The sequence below is a fragment of the Drosophila mauritiana genome, chromosome X (assembly GCF_004382145.1).
Source record: "Drosophila mauritiana strain mau12 chromosome X, ASM438214v1, whole genome shotgun sequence".
NCBI classification, from domain to species: domain Eukaryota; kingdom Metazoa; phylum Arthropoda; class Insecta; order Diptera; family Drosophilidae; genus Drosophila; species Drosophila mauritiana.
In genome coordinates this window covers 9,223,085-9,243,977 of record NC_046672.1, presented here as the reverse complement: position 1 = coordinate 9,243,977, position 20,893 = coordinate 9,223,085, and the positions used below count along the sequence as shown (strand labels likewise).

The 20,893-nt window shown below is 38.3% G+C and overlaps 1 protein-coding gene across 4 annotated transcripts in view; it reads left to right on the top strand.

The window, feature by feature from the left end:
* LOC117146862 (low-density lipoprotein receptor-related protein 2) overlaps positions 1-20,893 on the top strand; it is a 139,789-nt gene that overhangs the window by 30,959 nt on the left and 87,937 nt on the right. The window lies entirely within an intron of this gene.

Here is a 20,893-nt window from a genome sequence, read left to right as displayed (position 1 = left end):
GTTGTTTTGCTATGCCAGTTTAATTAGGTATACAAATCATAACAAAATCCATCATCGAAGGCATATACCATTCGCTTATCCTTGAAACTCGCAGCTGCAGCATGTTTTTGGCCGCTTGTTGCTGCTGTCATTTGGCCTTTAATCACAGACGACGGCAGCAACATCAGCTGCAGTCGCAACAACAACACGAGCAACATCAGCGGCAACCGCAGCATCAGCTTCTTCTTTCCACTCACTCACCAATACACTGACTAGCTTGCACACGTACACACAAAGGCAGTTGGCCAGTGGGTGGCTGTTGACCGCAAAGTTAATTGCAGTGTGTGTTGCAGTTGCCTTTTGTTGCTGCAGTTGCTTCTGCCGCCTGACGCTGCTGCTGTTGCGGTCGCTTGGCCCGTTGCGGGCAAATAACTTTGCTAATACTTTGACCAACCCAAAAGGCTCTTGGCAAACTTTGCCACCAAAGGCAAACACACACAAGCTTACACTGCAAACAATGAAAATAGAGAAGGGTCTCAGCAACATTGAATTTATAAAAACATAGTACCTTTATTAATTTTTAAAAAAATAATTACATTTATTTTCATAAAAACCAGATTTCTCTAAAAAAAATAATTGTCATAAGTTGATATTTGAACATTACATCAGAGTATTTTTTTGCATTACCTCACCTATTATGCTGACCGCTGCTGTTAACTTTCGCCCAAGCATTTGGCAAACGTTCAATGCGCAACTGTCGCGGCCATTTAAATTGCATGCCAATGCCAATAAATATGCTCATTGGTGTATATTCCGGCCTCCAGCGATCTCGGTCGCCAAGGCGATCTGAAATCCCAGTCAGTTTCTAGGCAAATCTAGCGGCTTTTCGCTACCCTCTTCTTTCGACCCGCTTTCCGCCGAGTTGACAAGCTCAGGTGAAAACCAGTTCAAACTGCAATCGCTGTTGCAGTTGCATTCGCAGCCGCTGCCTCACGCTTGACTGCCTTGTTTTTTTATTTATATTTTTTTTTTGTCTGGCTAGCCGGCCGGCTCTAATTGTTGCTGCGGCAACCAGAGTTGCCAACTAGTCCAAGAAAATATTGAGGCAAATTGAAAATTTCAATAAATCTTAATTTATTCAATTTTCAAACTTGCTTAACTTAAGTTGCATACATATTGTGGGAAAGTCTCATAATTATTTCTATTAATAATATTAAGTTCGCAGCTTGAATCCTTTGATTTGAAAATATGCTCAATAATGTAGCTTATTGAAAATGATAACGTATGTAATTATTGAATTAATATAAAAATGTATGTAGAAATCTGTTTCTTTTATCCAGTTTATTTTCATTTTTTTATCATCACGATTTTTTGCTTTTGTTTTTGTTGCATTTACCTCTTCCACTTTCGTCTCCCTTCGCAGAGCGAGAATGAGCGAGATGGCGAGACTGAGATGATCGCCGGTAATAGCATCATAGGTCAGCCGGTCGCTTTTTGATTTTTGTTGTTCTCTTTATTTGAATTTTATTGTCTCTGCCCTCTCCCCCGCCATCGGCTTGCCGCCTCTTTCCCACAAGAGGTATTTTTCAGCTATAAACAATTTTTTTCCATTTTGTTGTTGTTTTTGCTCTTCACTCTCATTGTCTTTGTTGTTTTTGTTGTTGGTTTCTTTATTGCTCGCCGTTTTGTTGTTGCCTTTTGCTGTGTATTTCTTTCTTTCATTTATTTATTTTCATCTTACCTCTCTGTCGCGCCCCGCCTTGCTGCGTCTCCCTTCCACTCACGTGCAGCATTGGGTACCAGGCACCGGCGATCACCGTTCCAGCAACAACAACAAGGGCAACAATGACAGCAACAACAATTACAGCAACGGACAGACAGACAGCAAAACACACAGGCAAACACAATCGTTGCTCTCAGTGCATGTGCACGAGAGAACTGCAGCAAGCCACTGGCACTCTGGCGGAGTAGATGGGAACTGGGGAGAGGTAAAGAGAGGCTAGAGTGGACCAAAAGAGGACTATTTGGGTGAATTCCTATAAATTAAAATAATATTATATACTATAAAAACTACTTCAGATTATGTTAAAAATTTCAGGTGCGGCAACAGTGCGTATTAAATTACTCATACGCAGTGTTGGCACTGCACATGAACAGTGTCCAAGCCTCTTATATTAATGCCAGTAAATTTGACTTAAATCTGTATTTTATTTAAAATGTTATATTATTTAAGCAGTAACACGCAACAGGTCCACCCTGTTAGATAATCCGTACAGAAGTATGAGAAGAATGCGCAGATCAAAAGTAGATAACTTGGCAGCAAAATCTCGTCATCTTTGTGCAATTTAGTTGCAGAAGCATTCGGATGCGCTGATTAAAAAGTATAATGCTAAGAAGTGAATTTATTGATAGGGACTCAAATCGGCAAAGTAAACGGGTTTTTTATATTTTTGTTTTATATCAAACTTATTCAAGAATAAACGAGCATTTCTTATCGGTATACGGTAGTGAGAACAAAACGGTAAAAAGTGAAAAACTAGCGGGTGTTCATTTCAATCTATAACGGTAAAGATGTGCTATCGAGATTATTCCTTCAGGTATGTATGTATGTACATGCATAAATATGTACAAAGATAGGTGTTTTTTCTATTTCTCATTTGAACAAGAGTTTCAAGTTCTTGGCTGGCCAATTTACGTACTTTTGGCCAGCAGTTTATTCCCCTGAACGCTTTTCGATTCATTTTCTCAGTATTTTCAACGATTCATTTGAGGCTTTAATTGCAAAGCATTCAAATCCCAACCAATTAAGCCCTAGTCAAAGTGAATGAAATGAAAATTCCGGGGAACCGACGGCGTAAAATGGAAACTCGTTTTAAATTCTCCTTTTCAGTTTGGCCAGAGATTAAGTTACCTATTTATTAGTTTATTTGTTTCGGCTTTTAGAGGCGAGTGGGATTTTTCCAAAATGTTGCACATAGTTCACTTAATTTGTGTGTGGCTCATAAATTCTTTACGAAATATTTTCGGTTTGCTTTTGGCCTGGTTTTTTCCACATTTACGAGTGTGTGTGCAGCGCGCATCTAAATGGAAAATTTTCTTTAATTTTTTTTTGCGCAGCAGTTTTTGTTAGATTTTTTTATAATATTTTGTCATTTGGGGGAACACCTGCAAACGATTTTGAATTTTGTAGTTTCACTGCATTTAATTTAAATAAATACTGCATTCGGATCGATAACGCTTCAATTATGGCAGATGCAAGGGGGAAAAGAAGCCAAAACATGTGGGTATTAACGTTTTTGGCAACACCGGATATCAACCGCACGGCCATTGGCCATGCAATTTTAAACATTTTTTCCATCAATTTTCCAATCATTTTTCCGCATTCGCTGGTCGCAGTAATTCCCTTCTAATTGACAAGCAAATCGGCCTCGACTTCAAGTCGATCCTTGTCCATATGTATGTATATTCATTTGTACATATACATACATATAAACCTCAACGGAACGAATCCATTCGCAAAACGTTGTAATAATAAATAAATACTTGGAATCGCATTACAGTCGCCGCAAAAGCGAAAGCCAGACGTACACAATAACGAATCATGTTTAATAAATAAATAAATAAGTTGACTAATCAAACAGTGAAGTCGGGCAACTCGGGACGAAAGCCTTAAATATTCTGATCGAAATTAAATATATACATACATATGTATATACTCGATTATTACGCAATCCGGTTTGCCTTGGTATTTTAGGAAGCAAAGTAAGCTTTAAATAGGATTTAAGTAACGGGATGATTCGCTTAAGAAAATCATTCACACTGGCATTACAATTTTAAATACATAATGAGTTCTTTAAATAGTTATTTTTTCGGAGTTTGACCTTGCTGCGCATTGCTTTTAACTATTTGAATGGTTTTTTTCATCGCAGTAATTGCGAAATGTAAACTCTTCATTATATCATTCTTTTTTTTTTTAGGTGAATAGTTGTAACATAACTGGCTTGTTTAGCTGCGAACTATTTTAATTGAAATTTAAACAAATTTTTGGCAGTTTTCATTCCACTTTCTCCGGTGCGAAAAAGGGGGGTGGAAAATGGGCGGAAAAGTGGGGGCTTAATTCAGCGAATAGACTCTGTCTATATGCAAACAATATGGCCACATGCATACCTTTACTGCCCTCGCACACACACAAACACGCGCAGACTCTGCCAAACGTCGCATATTTTATGCATTCTAACTGTGCTTTCTAATGCCTGCCCTCGGTGTGTGCTGGTATGTGTGTGTGCATAGGTGTGCCGGCTGGCAAAGTTAATTGTTTTTGAATAATTAATTACACACAGCGCGCCAAGAACAGCAACAACAATGCGAATTTATGTAACCAACCAACAATGATGATACAAAAATGGGAGTGGCAAAGGGCGACAGGGCGGATCGATGGGGCTATGTGCCCCCCCCCCCCCCCCCCCTGCCACCTTCATCCCCTTCACACACCGCAAAAATATACAAAACAACAACAGGCTAACGATTGTAAGCCACCATCAATGTCAATAATGAGGTTTTGATTGGAGTTTTGATGGACATTTTTCAATTGGAAAGTTTTCGTCATAATCGATAAGCATATTGAAAAGTCGGATATTAAGCGCGTTTGACAATGACGCCACTTTCAATGTAACATTATTAAAAATAAGTCCTGTAATTACATATTTAACTTATTGTTCAAGCCAAAAATCCAACGCCACTTGAGTTTTCATACGTTTGCATTGAATTACACTTATTGGGTGTGAAACATTGGATTTTGAGCCACTGAATTTTATTAAATACACATTTTCTACACATTTTTTCCAATGGCCACATTTCGCGATCTTTTGAGACCTTTTTCCAATTTAATTGATAGCAACCCGATTAAGCCGGCACTCGCGACCCTTTGCCATTTGATATTCCGCCATATCCCCAAACATTATTAAGTTTTAAAATATTCCCTTTCATGTTGCTGCGCACAGAGTGTATACAATATAGTCTACTTTTTACCTTTATTGTCGATGGGCGGCGGTGAGCAAATAGTTCGTGGAAAGCCTTTGGGGCCAAAGTATGGGGGATTAAATCGATTTTCAGACCTCGGGCTTCCGTTGTTTATTATTATTTTTTAATCAACCATTAAATTGGGTCCTGCGCCCAAAATGGAAAGAATTTAATTTGTCAAAAAATTCGAGGTTTTCCCCACCATCGTTTTTCTGATCATTTTATATTTTATTTATAGGGAACGTGCAGTTTTCCATCTATCAATTGGGTACAAATGGAAAATTGATTAGCGACAGGCGGCTATTGAAACACCTGTGGATTTGCTTTTGTATAGATTTTTATATAATATATTTGTGCCCTTTATTGTATTTCCCAATCAATTTTCCGGATCAACTATATGCATTTTTGTCATTTTACAGTAAGTAACGTTTCAAAGCTGGCAAGTCAACTATTTTGGAATAGATGAATGATGTGACGTAATATAATTAGGCTTTCTTGATGTTTGTTTATAACCCATATCGTACCTTTGCTGCTTAATCATTTCAAATGCAATTTGCCGCCTTTCGAAAGTTTTTGCATTTTCGCGTTACGCACTGTTGCGAAACGCACTGTATTGCCAAACAGCAGCAAAATTAATTGAATGGCACAATTTTCTGGGTGAAAAGCGCAAAAAAGCATGCCAACCCATAGGCATCAGCACCCGTGTACTTTTTGGTCGAGAGGAAAAACCATTTGGGCCGTGATTTTTTATGATTACTTTTTCGCATCACCCTCTCCGCGCCGCTTCACCATTATATTTTTATTTTCATTTTTATTCTTCTTTTTTTTTATTCGGCTTGCATAAACGAATTTGCATCGTCGAGGCGCTGAAATAAATGCGAGAATTTATACATTTAACGTTATTTTTGCATCTCCTACGAATCGGATCGGCCACGCCCCCTGCGCCCCTTAATGCTCTTAGCGGTGCCATCGCCAAAAAAAAACATGAGATCCCACGAAATGCAAAAGCATAAAAAACCCAAAATAGCTGGACGCAATTTAAATTTGCATACGAGTCGAATGGCGGTTACTTAAAAATTAAAATGGCAGCCGTTAGAACGACTTTTCCAGCATAACTTGGCTAAAAGGGTAACACGAAACGAACGCTTTATAAAAGTTTGAAAGTATTAGAGCATTTCTTTTTGACCACAATTTAATGGGGAATTTTATAACGATTGTTTATTATTTTTAGTGTCTTGGCCAAAGAACTTAAAAATAAATCATGTAAATTCAAAAAACATCTTTTGGCAAAAACTCAAAATTTTCAAATACTATTTTTATTATAACTTGGCTAAAAATTATCATATAAATGAAAGAATAACTGTTTTGAGCAGCTAATTACCAGTGCTAACTATCCCTAACACTCTTTGAAGAATTTAGGAAAATTAATTTTTGGGTCAATTTTTGCATTTTTTGTAAGGGGTAACATCATCAAAATTTGCAAAAAATGACGAAAAAATAGAATTTTCATTTTTGAACACAGTTTGATTGGAAATTTAATTACGAGCTCAACGAGGCATGACATTCTATATTCAGGCGAATATTTTTTAAGTTATGTCCAAAATACTGATTATTTATGTCATAAGCCGACTTTTAATGTCGTTATCCTTACGCTAACTTATTTAATGCTTAAGTTTCGAAATATTTCAGCACACCAATAATTCGTTAGAGAATTTCATGTTTTTTGTCCATGTTTTTTCCAAGAGTGCCTTTATAAATGCAAAAAGGGACTGACTCTCCGTCGCTGTATTGAATTAGTACTTTGCCCCACTGCAATTGCTTGATTAGCTCCTAAAAAACACAGGTAACAAACGGGGGCGGTAGTAGGTGGGCGTGGCACGAAGGTGTTGTGGCATGCGAGCAATATTTGTGTGTCACAGTCACAGGAGGGGACAAGTCAATGACCATAAAAGTCAACACTCACTCGACACACGCAACGCGAAAGAGACGGCGTGCTATGCAGCGAAAGAGAGGGAAGGCGAGTGCAGTATGGCGACATCTAGCGGCGGCATTTTCGCCTTCCGGCCAAACCTGAAAACACACAAAAAAAAGGCAAAAAAAAAACATACGAAAATAGTAAAAGAGGGTACAACTTAGCAATGCAAATTTCAAGTAGCTACAGTCCTTTCCTCTCTTTGCCGACATGTGACACATTTAAACGGAGTGCAGTTTAGTTAGTCAAGGTGTGTGCACTGCAAGAAAAATGTCAATAAGCCAAAAATAAATATTTAAGAAAACTTTTAAATAAGATGACGCTTCCACATCGCTATACAAACTTGTAAAAGTTTAAGCTTTATGAAATATTTGTGCTGCATCTCCTTTTATTGCTGATCGCAGTGTAGTCGACATTCAAATGGCGGACGAAAAAAAAGGTGGGCAAAAGCCAAGAGATGATAATGATGATGATGGCAGAACCAGTTGCTCCGTTAAAGCCTGGCCATAACCATTAGCCAGCTTCATTCACAGATTCCAAAGGCACACACGAGCATACGAACGGCGACGATGAGATGGAATCTCTGTGGCACGCCGAGTTTGTTGCAGAAAACTAGCTGCATGGGGTATATGGATATAGCAAAGCCAAACCATGTGCTATAGGCCAAAGCTCTTGACCAAAACTCGGCAAAAATCTTCTCCATGGGAGAACCCAGCCTTGGAGTTGCTCAATCACAGATTCGGCTGCCAAATGCAAAATGCCAATTGCAAAATGCCAAAGCCCCTGTGGGAAGTCATTGGCACAATTGCCAGCACTTGTGTGCATAAATGTTCTGGTATTGAAATCTATTACGAGTAGATGGTGAATCTATAAGGGGCCCCATTAAAAATCCCATTTTTCTAGTAAACTTGCACCTTCGCCGTTTGGCCGGACAAATTGCTAAACTCTGTCGGGGTTTTTTTTCCACCGCCCGTTTTGTGACGCCAGAAAAGTTTTTAATTACTTGCGAGACTTTGGATTGAAATCCCCCTTTTCCGGGGAAGCCACTTCAATGATTGATTACACACTGATAGCCCAGTCAAGGTGACTTCGGGATATCATCTTGCACTTCATCTGCCACTTATTCTCCACGCTTCTATTGCAACTTCATCCTCTGGCCGGGATTTCAACCTGCTCCTCCTGGCGCCCTGCCGTTATAGTCCCTTAAGTATCTTCAGTGTTTATAAATTAACTTGGCTTCACATTCCATCCGATGCAGTCGCCATCACCTTTGCCTTCACTTTTATACTTTTGCCTCTGCCTTCGCCGGTAGTTTCACCTTGCCGGGAAAACACGCGAAACCCACCGTTAATCACCTGCGCACCTCCCGCACGGCGCCTCCCCCCCATCAATGCCACGCCCCCTTTTTGCAGCTGCCCCAGTTGCCTTTGGGGCAGGCAAGAATAAAGAGTAGGGTATTACAATTATGACCAGCAAAACGGCAGCGAGTGTGGGAGCCAATTAAATATAATATTACATTTCATTTAAACAAAGCTTGTATTTGTGCCGGAAAAAAAGGGGCTAGAAATAAAATATTTAAGGCGGGTATGCAAGGTGTTTTTTTTAAATTATCAAAAATGGATACGAATTTTCTGGTTGCAGTTGCAAAAATGTTAATGGCTGGCTGAGTATGAGAAACGCCTTGCTAAAGCTTAAAACTAATATAAAGCAGTTGTTATAATATAGTATAATATAGTATTCATTTAAACTTATCTTATTCTCTTCTTCTTTGCAGGTAATTACATTTTTTGAAACTGTCGGACAACCCAGATTTTACACCATAAAAGTAAGCATATAAGAATCTACCTTAAGAAAAATGGAATGATTATTGACGAAATTTGAGTAATTACCCATGCTAGGCATGCAATTAAATTATGTCTGAGCTATAGGGTATCATAGCTTCGAACCCAGCCTGCGGGAAATTCCAGATGGCTTTCCCATTTTTTTTTGTTCCGGGATTTGGGTTCGTTTTGTGCCGCTGCACTTGCCATCTGCCGCCCACTCATTAAGATTCCAAGCTGGAAGCTTCTCGTCCGAGTTTTCCATCCTTTTTACAGGCAACCCACCAGACAACCCTACCACCCACATTTTTTTTTTTTTTTTTTTTTTGCTGTGCTTTTTTTTCAACCCATGGCACTTCCTTTTGACTTTGTTGCTGGAGTTGTTTTTCACAAAAATGTCCACTCAAATGGCGTTTAGCGTGCAATTATGAGCTTCTCTTCGCCTTCTGTTTTATTTCGCCATCCCCTTTTGTTTTGCTTAATTTTTTATGCTTAAGTACTGCCTAAATGAAGCTGGCGGGGAAAATTGGTGGGGCGATTAATGAAATGATAATGCCGAGTAACGATTTATGCATTTTGCTTAACAAAATTGTAGAGGAATTTAAAAGGAAAACGTTTTCAATCGAAAAGAATCTCAAAATCTAGACCTTTAATTAATAACAATAACCTTCGATTAGTTTGATAAATTTGCTGGATTTAAGATCAAATGTTTTTCACTGGAGCTACTACTGCAGGCTATTTTCTAGTCGAACATTATACCTAATTTGGCTTTCCCGCATTTTCCTGCGTTTTTTTTTTTTGGCAGCAGCCTCATCTGATTGTGTCTCATTTGCAATTGAGAATGTCACCCATTTCGTTTTTTTATTTTTTTGTATTATTTTTTTTTGCTCTCGTCTCAAAGCGAAGACTGCTGCTTTAATTGCTGTCACATTTTTTGTTTTTGTTGTTTATTTAATTTTTGTTCACTGTTTCCAGTGCTGTTGTTGTTTGCCTTTGTTTTGATTCTATTCCCCCGCATTTTTGGGGGCGGTGGGTCGTTGGGAAAATAAGGGGCGTGCCGGCATTGAGGCGGAACAAAGCTGACTTAATGACTCCGGCCGCCCGCAGATGTAAAAAAAACGAAGAAAAATGCCAGAACAAAAAGTAGAAGTAGAAAGTAGAAAAAAAGAGAAAACGGGCCAACACAAAAGAAGAAACAAATTAAAAAATACTTTAAAAAATGCGTCGGAATCTAAATCAAATTTAAGGCTGGTGCTTAAATCTTTAATGATGATTTCGTTTGCTCCTTGAGTGTTGATAAGGAAGGAAGTCGGTTGAGCTTAGTGCTCGTTGCTCCTTGACATTGACGGAGATATCTGTGACCTGTGACCTTTTGCGGGTCTGTGAATGTGACTTTCAGTGACATTAGATGGTGACTGCTTATTAATTTACGTCAATTAGACGCAACTGAAAACATTTATTCATTTTACTTTTTCATTTTTCCTTTGTCCGCCCGCTGATCTAATCAAGCTGGGGGTCCAAACAACCCCCGACCCCGCTTTAACCCCCTGCTCACAGCGCCCCCATCCCCCCACCTAATTGATATTCATTGTCTTTTCTAGATTCTGTTTTTTTTTTTTCAGATACGTATTTCGCTCTATTTTTTTTTACTTGGGGATCATAAATCTTTAATTTGATTGAGGCCCTCGCTGCGATGAGGGTTTTGTTTAAGGCGGATTCAATTTATTTCTCTTACATTCAATTAAAATGTTTTCTATTTTTCCATTTGCCCGGTTAATAAATTATCAAAAGCACTCGCTGACAGCTTCATTCGAGCAGTTGAGTTCTCTACAAAGTAACAATTTTGCATAGATTTCTAGCATTAAGTTGAAGACACCAAATTGCCGTGATGCCAATTTATTCACCTGTGCCAAATCAAAAGTTAAATCTCTGTGCCGAAAAAGTTTTTGTGCGGGTTGTGTGGGGTGTGTGGGGTGGTGACAAAGTTTTTGGGCTTTTAGAGAGTTGGTTAAAAAGCATGCTGGCCACGTAGATTTCGCATATTGTTGGCAACACGCGCCTATTAATTAGCCAAAAGTCAGTCGAACTAAATGGGGCACAAAAACACGCTAACGAACTATTTTCGGTTTGGACGGCTGATGCTGGCCCTGCTTTTCGAAAATTATATAAGCCGCCTAATTAAGGGCGTGGCAGCGTGGGGCTGCATTTAAATGCTGGCAATTTTCGGCTATTTAAACAGCACAAAAATACAAAATTAAAGGGGGGCCATGGGTGGGGAATATTGGGGATTTCTGAAAGCAACCCACCGCCTCCCCTTTTCGACCCACTGAAAAGAGAATTTTACAAATTTTTTGATTTGTGGCCAGTTGTTGTTTGTTGCCGGTTGTTGTTGCCACAGTTGTGTAGTTGTTGTCCGGTGCCGGTCACCAACTGTAGCCGATTGTATCGCAATGCACCCCTTCCCTCCCACTGTCCGCATTTTTATACCACAGTGAAATAATTCTTGATGGCATTAAATTTATTTATTTGTGATTTTTAGATGCCTCATTTTGAATAATACACACCAGTACAGTAAATTATAATTTTTATTTATTAAATATTATTATAATAATATTTATTTTTGATATTTATACCATATTAATTGATTATATCACAAAGGTAACATATTTTGATTAGAATTCTCATTTAAAATGTAGCCACAATCTCCAATAATTATAGGCAATTTTTCGAGTGCCTAGTGCATTATCGAGTCTCCACTGTAGTTGTCATCCGTGCCTGTGGTCAAGAGGAAGTGGGTGGGGCTGTGGGACTGTTGGACTGGGGGACTGTGGACTGCGGGGTGGTGGGCTGTTCGACGCCATTGACCACGAAAATTGCTCATGCATGGCCAAAAAAGGCGTACGGCGGAGCGGTGGGAAAATGGGGGCGTGGCACTGTGGCGGTTGTGGATCGAGTGCGTGCGCTTTTCGTGTTAATAATAATTGACATTATCGTTGCTATTTGTTGCTGGTCGGTCGGTGCAGTTGTTTTTGTTTTTATTGTTGCCGTTGCCATTGTCACTGTTTTGCTCTATTTATGGTCCCCCCGAATCTGTGTTGTTCCTTTCTGTGTGTTTTCGGCCTTTGTTTGGGTATTTGTCCACAAACATTCTAATCAAAGTTTATTAATTCACAAATTGCTACACTTAACTAGTGCGTTGGCGTTGTGGAGAGCAAGATGTGGAAAATATGGAAATAGAGACAGTAAAATATGGAAATTCACAAAGGGGATTTCGAAAATTATTCAATTAATTTTGAGAGTGGTGGCAATACGACATCTATCTTAAAATTATTTAAGAAAATTATAGACAAATTTTGAAAAGTTTTTAACCATACCTATGTACATCCCATACTTTCATCATTTTTTCCATGGAATTATGCACATTTTTATCTGAACTTTGCCACCGCAAAAATGGAAATATTTTTATTGTTTCGAAAGCCATTATAATCAATAGGCAACTCCTCCTCCTCCCCCCTTGCCACCCGTGCATCGACCGACCGCAAATAATAAGTGGGAATTTTTCATCATGCGGCGCCGTAATATTCATTAAAATTATTTTCTTTTTTTCCCGCTGTCACTTAATTTTCTTGTTTTTGCAATTTTCATTTTGGCATTTCTCTGTGCCATTTCCATGCCGATTTTGTTGATTTGACGACAATTTGCATGCAACAATTTATTGTTGACGGTCAATTGTCAGTCGAAGTTGAATGTCAATCAATGTTGACAATGTCGCCATGGACGGTGGGTGGTTTTTTTTATTCCGAAGGGGGCTGGGTCGCCGGCTGACGTAATCAAATTGTAAAATGGCACAAAATAAAGGAACTCGAAAGAGCCGATTGATAAAAGCGAAACTCAATTATTTGAGATGCGTCGTCACCTTGAATAATTGAATCAACATTTTCGACAACTTCCCGTCTCTTTCTATCTTACCCTCCCCACCCTCAATCAGGTGGTGGGGAAAATGGCGGAAGGGGAGGAGGTTGTGGAAAAGGGGGCGGACAATTGGACAATTGAATTACGAATGTCGAGCATCGAGTATCGAAGTCGAATGTCAGTGGCGATTGAATATAGGGGGCAAAATGGAAATGCAATTAAAATCAAAGATGTCCCAGTGCCAGACTGTAGATAGAGATGGCTGCAAAAAGATAGAAAGAGAGAGAGAGAGCGCCAGACAGACGAAACTCTATTAGCCTGGCTTTCCTAATGGAAATTTGATTGAGTAACAATGGCAAGACGGGTTTATGGATGTCGGCGGATTTATGGCATTAATAAAGTACTTTTCCTAAAGCGAAATTTAAGTGCTGTACTTAAATGTTACTTTGTCTAAATAGGGGATGTTAATAGGTAACTGAAGCTTTTTTAATTTTTAGATTTTCCAACACTTAAGTCCCTTTTATAATTCTTATTAAATATTATACCATTAAGAACACATTTTAACTAGATGCAAAACTTGTGGAAATATAAATACTAATGATCTGCACCGATCGATTAGCCAAAAATACCATTAAAAATCTCTCTTTCAACTTTAATTAGTCCGGTTGAAAAGTCCATTTATCATGCGGAAATCGCGCTGATTTAGTCATGTGAACTACTTACCCATTCGGAAACGAATTAATTTGCCATAACTAAACTTTTTCGCCGGCCATAAAACAATTTCGGGAATTTGTTATCTTTTATGGTTTTGCTGATTTCGCCATGCTTATTGTTTTTCAAATAATTAAGTACTCGAATTAAATGCTCATTAAATACTAAAATGTTTTCTTTTATTTTTGTACCGACAAAGAAAATAAGCAAATGATAAGGGAATAAAGAAAAGTAAATTTTAAATGCAAATTTTCGGATAAGATAAGATGGTGAAGCGCTGTATAAAGTTCACTGCTTGGATATTTCTATCTCTTTTGCTCGTATTCTGCCCCCCTCTCTTTCTACGGTAACCAGAGTGTGTGGGTTTTGCGAGTGCAAATATTTGAGTGTCGCCTATTTGTCAATTTTCTCATGCTTTTCGTTTACGTATCAATGACCCAAGGCGACCACATGCAGATGGCGAAAGAGACGGCATTACTGGGGAGCGAAAGAGACAGGGAGATGGGCAACGGGCGATGGCAGTTGGCTGATGGCCCATTCATTGACTTTACGGTCTTCTATTTGCTTAGTTTCGGAAATTGGAAGTTTTCAGGGTGGCAAAAATTCCCAGAGGGCGAAAACTAGTAGAAAAAGTGAGCTTTTATCGGCTGTAATTCCATTAAGTCCTTAAAAATTCTTTTGTCTGCTTCTTCGCCCGAATATGAGTAAATATGAGAATATATTTCAATAGTTTTTGCTACTTGAAAAACATTTTCGAAAGGTAGTTTTTCCTAAATATATTCAATTTGTTTATCCATTTCCCAATAATTCATAAACATTCTTTGCATTTTTAATCATTTACTATTTCCGCTCTTAAAGCAGTGAAAACAACGGTGAACAGGAAATGTAATTATTTACATGAATTCCTAATTGTTTTATAAACGTTGAGCTCTTTAAATTCCATTTGACGACAGTGGAGCAAATTTGGTAATTACCATAGCTGATCAAAAGTACAAAATTCTCGGAATATTGCAACGTTTTTAAACAGCAAACATAAGCCGCAGAATCTACAAATTTTAACGCATTGATATAAGCAATAAAAATTAATTTGGAAATGTATTTAACCCCATAGTGCCGGAATATTTCATGCATAAAACGCCTTTCGGGCTTCGGCTTTTAATTGCAATTTCATGTAGCCAAACGTTGTTGCTGCTCTTGTATTTCTCTGTTTGGCACACAAATATTTAGCCCACTCAAAGGCCACTGGAGAGCAGCAAATAATAATTATAAAATTAACAACAATGGCAAATGCTGTGAATTATTTTTAATAATAAATGTCAATAATCAACGCAATTAACAAATTCATCGAGCTCAATTGGACAAAGTCAACGACTCACAATGCGAATATAACAATAATAATCTTGGGCATATTATATGCCATCTCATTCCAATGAATGTCTCTCTCTATTTTCCATATTTTTCTTAGAAAAATTTGTAAGTAAGACAAATTGTAAGTGAAAATGAGATGGAAGCAATATTATCAAATGTTTGGCTAATTAGCAACTATTTAAATATATTTAATTGGTTTGTTCACAACGAAAACACTTGACTTACTTTGATTTTAAAAGGCCATAAAGCCTATTTAAATTGAAAATGATCCAATTCCAAAACGCCGATAAGTAACTTTTCAAGTTGACCTACGGCGCCAATTTTTCTGCTCCACTTCGAGTGTAGTTCAAGTGCAATAAATTCGCCCCCAGCCCCACGAAGTGGGCGTGGCAAGTGGGCGTGCATGCGGTGGCTGATGGATGCTTGGAAAAATGGCGGATGGCAGGATGTAGCCGAAATCCAAACGAAACGAAAGGATGGAAAACGGAGGCCCAGTGCGGTTGCAAGGCATTGAAACCAATTAACGAACAATCAACTCGGGCAACCGCAAAATCCAAATTGTTCAGCGTTACGAGTGACTCGCGGGTTTGAGAGTTCAGTTTCAGTTAATAATGTGTATACATGGACATATATGTACATATGGTCGGATGTATAGTAAATCAAGTTGGGGGCGAAACGCAGCTGACCAGATTTACAGGCGTGTGCACAACAGCATGCAAAAACCAATTTCAAATGGCGACTTTTTCGAAGGGGGGAAAAAGTGCAATTGTACTCATTTTCCCTACAGTGGGGATCCTGTAAAGCAAACCAATTCAGCATCATCTTTTTCTAAGCCAAAACAAAAAATAATAAATATATTGAGGAAAGCTACCTTTTTCCAACTGAAGAGTAACTTAGAAGTCGATACAAACCGAGTTGCAAACAAAACCCATTTAAATCACAGCGGATAAAAATTGAACATGATTGCTGTATTAATTTTCCTTTCTGTCTTTGCTTGCTCACATTTTTTTTTCATATAATTTGCCGCAATTTTAGTGAAAACATGCAACAAATAAAAACAATAAACATTTTAATTAAACTACAACAATAATCAGCAGAAGGTAAACGAGACACTGGGTAAAATTAAAATAAAAAAAAAAATAAAAAATTAAACGAAAGGAAAAACAATGCAAACGCACGCACATTTAATAAATCATTTTCCATTTAACTGGCAAATCAAATTATATTTAAATATGCTCAAATTGAGCAAACACAGCCGGCGGATAATTCACCGAGAATTTCGCATTCGAGATAGTAATATCCACAGAGAGTTTAAATAAACATAAACAAATCCGCAGACAAACAAAGCTAATCAACAGAAGTTTTCTGCGTCCTGTGTGTGTGAAATCAATCAAATTACCATGCAAATTGGAATGCCTGCAAGGAAAACGAAGAACGAGGCATTTTGTCTTTTTTTTTTTGTTTTAAATTGCCAACTAAAATAGTCTTTAATGCATAATTGGAGGATTTCCTATTGGATTTGCCTTCATATTGTGACATTATACCACACATGTAATCGAAATCGATATGCAGTGGATTTAATTATTAATATCAATAATCACTGAATACGCTTTTCATTTTGTTAGTTAATTTGGAAACATTTTTTTGGTAATTGAACATGAGGCCCACAGAATTGTAATCTAATATGTTTGGTGTGAATTTGTTAATTAAAATAAAACCAAATGTTTATTACACGGCTAGCTATTTATATTCTAAAGTATTTAAAACAATGGTTTGCCAAATTGAATAAACTAATGCGATGGTCTTAATTGCATAAAACCTAATTAAAGTAATAATACGATTTTTGGCCATGCAGCTGCATATCTTTGGAATGTGAAATAAATTATAATTGTGAAAACGATAAAATCGGTTTAAAATTCTACGTATATTTATAACTATTGCAAGTCATATTTAAATACCTTAAATATATTTGATCAACCTTGTGTGACCGATAAAAAGAAGTCGAGCCGTGAAAATTTAAGTCTTTAAATATCTAGCCGAAAAAAAAGTGGCAGACGAAAATGGGCAAACAAACGTTAATACAAGAAAAAAAAAACATTACAAAAATGTATGAATGAACCAAAACAATGTGGGAAAGAAAGAGAGAGAGAGAGTGGCGGCTGTGGGAGGGAGACAGAGAGTTGCCAGCACTTGGCGGTCATTGTTCCAATTTCTAACCATTTTTTACTTTTTTATTTCGTGTATGTATGTGTGAGTTGTGTTTTGTGGGGATTTTATTTCTTCTTCTACGTTTTCCAAGTGTTGTTGTTAATTTGTTTGGCTGTGGCGCGCATTTTTCACACACTACTAAACAGGGGGAAAATGGAAAATCCAGCCCCTCCAGCCCCGAAGGCCCCCCGTCATCCCGCAGCCATCCTTGTCTTGTGACTCTGGTTTTGTGCATTAAAGCCTGCAGCTACCAAATACACCACAATTTAAGCATTTGTATTCGTGCCCGTGGCTCACATGTCAGGTTGACCGCCCAACAAAAATAGCAGGAAAACAAGCCAACAACAACATCGAGAAAATGTAGATAGTGGAAAAACCGGAAAAACAAAAACTTAAGCAAGCCAAAAAGGGATAGACAACAAGTGGAGGACTTAGAAAAGGGCAAAGATATTCAATCTTGACACAAAGCTGCCGGCAAGAGAATTCAATTCCAATTCACAGATAAATTTATTAAAGTTTTTAATTCCTTAAGGTGGATAAGTGGATAAGGATAATAAGTCAGCAAGAATGCTGCAATCCAATATTTAGAATTGTTAAATAGAAAGACGAGTTACTATGATTATTACTTTCAGCCCGAATGCATACATATATATATGTATATGTTTGTGCCGAAAATGTAGCAGAAATGTGTAGGTAAATTACGGTTTTGCCAACGAAACACAACTTTGAACTTAAAACCAAAATAACTGCTGACAGTTTTGAGTGATTTGGCGGTTCAACGAGTCGTATGCGTGATATGTATGTGACACATCCAATTTGCAATGCTGCCCAATTCAGATATAAATCATAATTAGACGAGAGTAACCAAGGGACTGAAATCAAAACAATGGTCACATGATACTTTGCTAATAAGCCTGTTTAGCCCGGCGTATACCTAATTTCCAATGTAATAATCAAAATCACATTTCGTCATCTGAAATATATGTGAAAAGAACAATGTAATTACACTTTCACATGGTTGGGATTTCAGTACGCGATTAAAACAAATAGAACGGCTTTCCTATGTGAATTTCGCAAATATATTCAAGAATGCCATCCAAATCCTAACTAACTAACTTTATTAAAGCGGAAACAGGACCTTTTCAGGGGCGGAAAACGAGTGGGGTGGCAACTCTGGTTGGGGGGGAGATCCACAAAGGGAATATGCACTAGACAATATGCAATGTTAGTTTGCTGCCGCTACACCATTTTTTATTTCTGTTCCCGTCCAGCGATTAAAAGCACCACTACACACAAACATCCAAACACACACCCATGCACTCACACACACACACACACGCGCGTACATCCACGCATGCATCGCAAAATAGATAAAACCAAACACATACCCTTGCCGATAGAGAGAGACGGCTGGCGCGGGCGGGAAAGAGAAGGGGCGACTGACAGCTGCCGTCGGCTTAAATGGCGCTTACAGCGAACGCAAAAATTCGCGCCAAACAAAAACAAAATCCAGAGGATAGAAACAACAAGCAAAGAAACATCAACAAAATCTAGAAAACATAAAACATACACGGGTAGACACGGATACGGGTGGCATTCAATATAGGAAACGTGTTTTAAATTCGTACTTAATATCTAAACATTACTCGTATAATTAAAATAGAAAATTGTATGTGAAATTCCAGCGAAAAGCTCGCGAATTCTTTGTACGCCTTTCTTTTATCATATTATCTTTACCTAATTTAATGAGTTTTACAGAATTTTCAAAAAAATGCGTTTAGTTTCTTTCCATTTTTTAAATTGTTCCCATGTTTTTGCTATCAAATACCTGCGGTGGCTTGGAAAATGGAATTACCGTTCTCATAATTGAGCGCAAAAATTGTAACTAATAATAGAGCTAAGTAAAAATGCAACAAATTCAATTAAAGCCGCAGCGCCAAGAAGAAGCATATCCAAAATCACTCCCCACACACACGCACACATACAGTCAAACAAAGGCAGGCACACACGCACAAAGTGAGTGTGAAAATTAAATTTGCCATGCTATTAGCATTTGTCTACGCAGCGAGTGGGAAAGAGACAGCAGGGGGCGGTGGGAAAGAGACGGGCTGAAGCGTGACTGATGCGAAGCGAATGTTATATATCTATATATGTACGTATGTATGCATATACACATACCACATATATGGGGGGTTTTTTTTTGGCAGTTTTGGGGCACATTTTGATGGATAGTTGAAGAAGATTCTCTTGTCAGACACGTGTTCGACTGCTTGCTAAGCAGTGTTAATGTGACACTTTGCGGGGGAATAGGGGGGGGGGGGGGTGGAGGAAGAGGGGCTGTTTCGGAAATGTTAGGGGGCTCTGCAACTCTGATTCTTCGGTTTTCATCCGGCAAATTGCTAAATAATTCAGGGTAGCTCGTAAAAGTACAGGTTGCGGTCTCCATTTGGCACCTCCGCTGCTTCTTGCACAGTGCGTTTTTATCCGCTCGAGTGACTTTTGTGGCCCACTGTTTGTGCAGTCAAATGTTTTATGAACAATTGAACAGTTTAATTGACTTTAAATTGAGTTGCCTTCCACCCAAATTCAAAGTCATGCTCACAACAAAGTCGATTTAATTGTTAGTAGCTTTTTACCAAAAATGTTAAGACTGCCATTTTTGGAACTGCTCGAGTGCATTTACTTTGGGCATACAAATTTACAAAAGTTTAATGTTATATTGTTTGTATTTTGAATAGTGTTCCATTTCAAACTGTACACATAACCATAAACAAATAGGGAGTTCTATGAATGCGTTGACCCATTTTTTGGCGTCCTTTGCGCTGCAAAATCATTCATCTTTGTCGTCTCAAATCGAATTTATCAAAGTCGTTGATAAAATAATTTGACCAATATTGCATATGGCTGTGCATACAGCCATTGTTCACATACATATACATCTGCACATATGTGTGTACACTGTACATGTGTGTGTGTGTGTGTGGCTCAAAGGAGTCAATGATCGGGGTGGTCATTCAACTTTGGGCTTTTCACACTTGCCCGCACTCTTCTTTCGATTTAAAGTGTCAATTTTTCGGGGTGCTTTCTGCTTTCTGATTTGATTTTCGTACGCTAATTCAATTAGATTTATGTGCACCATTTGACATGCTCCCCTCTCGCTCGCACGCCGGTCACGCCGTCCCGCTCGCTCGCTCGCTCGTATGCCTTCTGTTTGCAGTCGTATGTTTATTTATTTCTGGACATGTCGCTAAATGGGTTTTCTTGTTTGTTCAAAATCAGATCATGGCCAATAAATCAACACTCAATTCGATTTCGTGTGAGTGGGTGCTGTGCGGTTGTCAAGCAAATTGATTTGTCCATTTCTTCGAGGGGTTAAGCAAATAGAAATGGCAATGGCATCACCAATACCAATACCAATTTTAAGAGAAATATGAATATGTGGATAGATGGAAATAGAAGAGCCGGCCAGCAGGTTATGCAAATCCAACAGGAAGGGGCGGTTCGGGTTTTCCGTTCGCCAACTTAATAACCGAATCGCCTTAAAAGAAAAGCCCAAGCCAAAACCAAAAACCAGCCCAAGGAGTCACAGTCAAAGTCAAGAAAAACTTGTTTTTCCACCGCCAAACAGCGGAAATTGTCGGGTTATTATGGTTTTTTTTCCACTGTTTTTTTTTTTTTTTTGGTTTGCTTGCCTGGCTTTTAAGCTAAACCAAGTCAAAGACTCATAATTGATACGCAGAAAGAAAGGGGGAAAATGCGATAGATAGGCGGATAGAGAGGTGTGTTCGCTGCGAACCAGTTGGAAAAGTGATAATGAATTCGAGGAAAACTGTGTCACGGAAAACACAGGAAAATGCAACTGGGAAACTGAGAAAAATGCGAAATTTTTTAAAATTTAATCAAT